The sequence below is a fragment of the Castanea sativa genome, chromosome 7 (assembly GCF_040712315.1).
Source record: "Castanea sativa cultivar Marrone di Chiusa Pesio chromosome 7, ASM4071231v1".
NCBI lineage: Eukaryota > Viridiplantae > Streptophyta > Magnoliopsida > Fagales > Fagaceae > Castanea > Castanea sativa.
Genome location: NC_134019.1, coordinates 26,941,373 through 26,946,372, shown reverse-complemented (window position 1 = coordinate 26,946,372; position 5,000 = coordinate 26,941,373). Strand labels below are relative to the sequence as shown.

Below are 5,000 nucleotides of genomic sequence, written 5' to 3'. Positions count from 1 at the left end.
TCACGTGTTTGCACTCAAATTATGTCACTCCCACTCGTGTTTCAGTCTTAAATTGGCTTTTTCCCGATATTAGTCTCACACTCTCTTGCCTTTTTCCACTCGTTGCTTCGCCTTTTCAGTTCTGCAATGAACTAACAAACTTGATCAAGAAATTCAACTTGTAGTGTTCAAACAAATACCAATGGTAAGAAGATATGACAGAAATAACAAATCAAAGGAAGAAGATAAAAGAAAATAATATTTTGGTCTGAGAGAACTGAAACTACAAACAAATTTTTTGATTTGTTTTTTTTTTGTTATTTCCTTTCAGATGTCTTTTTTTTCACGTTTTTTTTTTTTTTTGGGAACTGGGTGCACGATTTTAATCTAGTGCACTTCAATAAAAACAAAAAAAATAAGAACGATGAATGAAGAACACAATAGAAACAAGATAGGATGATAACAGGAAACAAAAGATAAAGGGATAGAAAACTGATTTTAGAAACTGTGCTCTGATACCAAATGATGCGAACCTTAATCGACACGCTTTGAGACCCAACAAAAATATTGGAATATTTAACCCAGGAAAGCTAAAAATCAGATTTATGATAAAAACCCTGACCCAACGTTTATAATCGAAACGCGAACCAAAGGTATAAATTGACCTTGACCCAATGACTATAAAGAATCACGAACCAAAGGTATAAAGTTTGAACGCCACAAGGAAGAATCCTTGATAAGTTCACAGTTCTTGAAGAACCAAAAGAGAGCAAAGCCTCACCTTTCTGAATTTTATTCAACAATCTTCTGAAAAACGTTTACAGACTTCAGAGCCTATTTAAGGACTCCACAAAACTTGACAGACAAGAAAATATATTCTGAAATAACTCCTAATTGATACCTTACCATATCAGGAATTAAGTTTGACCTAAAAAGCATTAAATGCACCTAAAAACAAGGAAAATACCTAAAAAACGTACTAAATAATAAAACCCTAAATAAAAGCTGATTTGGTCTGAAATTAGCAGATCCAAAATATTAAAAAATCTGCCTTAACTGATACAGAGCTGGAAAGCCAATCAGCCATTAATTTATGCCATAAATCACTCCCAATTAAGTCAGATCAGCCCTAAATTACTTGAATTAAATTTACTACACTTTCATCTTCCTTTGGGCCAAGCTTGGAACATCCTGCGTTAGAATCAGCCCAAATCTCTTGAATCAGCCCATTAAGTGCTTCTTGGATCTTCTTGGATCTTCTTGGATCTTGCTCTTGTAATAGGCCCAACTGGAACATGCAATGGATCCTTGAATGCTTGATGATTCTCATCAGCCATATATGGAAGTTCAGACGGTCCCGAGCATAGAGGGATTACGAGCCTTCCCAGTTCAGCAGTGCACCTAGATGGATCCAATCCTTTCTTACATCATAGACGGCCAGCTTCCATCAGACCCATCCGAAGCAAAGAAGGTCAAAGTTAGAGCCATGAGATTCACTGTCGTGAACGATGAACTCTATACAAGGGGATTCTTATTGCCGTACTTGAAGTGTTTGAATCCCAAAGACGTACTCTATGTGGTGCGGGAAATACATGAAGGTATATGCGAGAACCATTCAAGACCTCGATCTCTAGTCGGGAAGGCAATCAAAGCAGGCCACTTTTGGCCGATAATTCAAAAAGACGTAGTTGAGCTTGTCAAAAAATGTGATAAGTGTCAGCAGTTTGGGAATGTGCAGCATATTCCTAGAGAACTAATGATGAGAATTTCTTCACCATGGCCATTCTTAACCTAGGGGATTGAAATTATTGGCCCATTGCCACAAGGCAAGAAGTAGGTTAAGTTTTTACTTGTTGCTATTGATTATTTCACAAAATGGGTTGAAGTAGAACCTTTAGTAGTGATCGCGGAAAGAAAAATACAAAACTTCGTCTAGAAGAACATTGTCCGTAGGTTTGGAATCATAAGGGCTCTCTGATAATGAACAACAATTTGATAGCTGAAAATTCAGAGAATTATCTGCAGAGCTGGGAATAAAGAACTATTATTCGTCACCTGGCCACCCACAGGCGAATGGACAGACAGAGGTCACAAATCGTACTTTGCTCAAACTTATCAAAGCGTGACTTGAGAGGGCAAAGTATGCATGATCAGAAGTGTTACCAAGTTTGTGTATATGACGACTGACTAGTTCATGAGACAAAATGAAAGCCAGCCCACTAAGTTTCTCGTCTGTAATGATGTCATAGGCCTGCCCAGGAGCTTTAGCCGGATCTTCCTAAGCACTCTTTCCAACTTTGCTTTTCCCTTTAGAGTGAGTAGTTAAAGGAGTAACCAACATCATTTTAAGGGAAGGAGTTCAAGAAGAAGGGGTTGTGTGGACGGAGGAAGAGATGATCATCTCACTTTTCTCTTCATTCAGTTTGTGTTTCTTCATGTCAACGGCGAACTGAGACAAGGGTTCATTCTTCATTCCCTTAACACGAGCATATTTGTCCTTGCTAGGCAGCTGTCTTTACGAAAAAAAAATCAAAGAAAGATGTAAGAAATGAAAATAAATAAAGAGATAGAGAGAGAGAGGTATACATACTTTTCTCTCTTGAAGGATGTTTCTCAACACGTATTTTGAGGGTTCGGGTCCAAAGTAGTGGTCCTACAGATGACGAGGATCTACCAGCTTGTGAAAGTCGTCTATCCCGTGAGCAAATTCTAAAGTCGCTTGAACCCAACTTTGATAGCGACACTCCAAGTCAGGACATTCAAAAGTTGTAAAACAGGCATCAAAAGAACAATCACATATATGAAACAAAGGTCACCAACAAAAAAGAAAGGGAAAACACGAGTTCAAAAGGACACATCATGAGATGAGATCTCCCATTTCCGTAGCAACCACGAGACTTCGCCCCAAAAGTCGTCAGATATGGTTTCCCATCTAGAGCCAGAAGTAAAGAAGTATTGTGACTTCCAGTCACAAAAAGAAGAAGGAAGTCCAGAGATGATCCTAGAATTCCTATTCCAAGGCAAAAGCTTGTAATACCCATAGTGGGTAGAGGGTTTTAGATGGTATAAGTGTAGGAATTTGTTCAGAGATATCATATCTCTTTCATGGATGGACACCCAAATTGACATACAACTTATAATCATCCTTCAGGTGTTTAGGACAAGTTTGTTGGAAAATCGGGTTTTGCAGCTCATACAAAACACACAGCGGAAGCAACAAACATTGATCTATTTCATTCATGATTGATAACATGCACTATGTAAATTTCAGAATTTAAGAACAAGATAGCATAGCTTGGTGATGTGAAATTCAAAACAAAAGATTAGAAGTACTTGGGAACATTTTTAATCTTCACTCCAATTCCACTTTACGCCTAAGAAGTGTAGTCTCTCAATCAGTTTTCAAGGGAGAATAATTGAGTGACTTCACTCACACATACACATCATTTTTACAATGATGTCTCTCTCTTTTCTTTTCTTTTTAATAAAAAATTCTATATGTTTCCCCTTTATAACTAACTGATTATCTAATTGGGCTGGCCTATTAGGCCTTTCCAATTGACTTTAGTGTGTGGCTTGAAGTGGGACCAAAAGGGACCAATAAGACACTAGCTCCAATGGGCCTTGGGCTTTTCCATCAACTCTTGACAAGTCCAAAGTTATCATTAACTATATTTAATATCACTATATAAATATATTTGCACTCTAGGCCTTATCTACAAATTATATCCCAAGACTTTATTATACGTGCAACCCCTTCATTAAAATATTCGTAGTAATACAAAGTCATGAATATAGACTACCACTTTAAAGATTACTACATCTTAATTCATGAGTACCTGGTTTAATCTTTTATGTTATTCATCATATATTTATAAAATCCAATTTCAAAAATATATACTTTAGTAACTCCATACTAAAGTGGTTGGACCCAACACTCTGAATAACCAAACCCATTAAACTTATCTCAAGGGAATATTTTATATCTCTGTTAAGAGATTATGAATTTCATCTTAAAAATATATGTTCCATCAACACTAAATGCGGCTGTCCAACATACTAAGGTTTTGACCGTGACTGATAGATCTCACTCCTGATATATCAAAGCAACTTACATCTCATGATCAGGTCCATTATTCTCTTAGGATTTAGAGTTGATGTAAATAGAAGTCGTGAGATTTATTATTCAATTGACAGTCGTTAGGAGAATTGATGCGAACCTCAATCGACACGCTTTGAGACCCAACAAACAATATTAGAATATTTAATACCAAATGATGCGAACCTCAATCGACACGCTTTGAGACCCAACAAAAATATTGGAATACTTGCCCAAGAAAGCTAAAATTCAGATTTATGATAGAAACCCTGACCCAACGTTTATAATCGAAACGCGAACCAAAGGTATAAGTTCACCTTGACCCAATGATTATAAAGAATCACGAACCAAAGGTATAAAGTTTGAACGCCACAAGGAAGAATCCTTGATAAGTTCACAGTTCTTGAAGAACCAAAAGAGAGCAAAGCTCACCTTTTCTGAATTTTATTCAATAATATTCTAAAAAACGTTTACAGACTTCAGAGCCTATTTAAGGACTCCACAAAACTTGACAGACAAGAAAATATGTTCTGAAATAACTCCCAATTGATACCTTACCATATCAGGAATCAAGTTTGACCTAAAAAGCATTAAATGCTCCTAAAAACAAGGAAAATACTTTAAAAACGTACTAAATAATAAAACCCTAAATAAAAGCTGATTTGGTCTGAAATTAGCAGATCCAAAATAGGAAAAAATCTGCCTTAACTGATACAGAGCTGGAAAGTCAATCAGCCATTAATTCATGCCATAAATCACTCCTAATTAAGTCAGATCAGTCCTAAATAGCTTGAATTAAATTTACTACACTTTCATCTTCCTTTGGGCCAAGCTTGGAATATCCTGCGTTAGAATCAGCCCAAATCTCTTGAATCAGCCCATTAAGTGCTTCTTGGATCTTCTTGGATCTTGCTCTTGTAAT

The 5,000-nt window shown here is 36.6% G+C and overlaps 1 protein-coding gene across 1 annotated transcript in view; it reads right to left on the bottom strand.

Moving 5' to 3' along the window:
* Positions 1-5,000, bottom strand: part of LOC142644241 (uncharacterized) — an 11,169-nt gene that overhangs the window by 5,554 nt on the left and 615 nt on the right. The window lies entirely within an intron of this gene.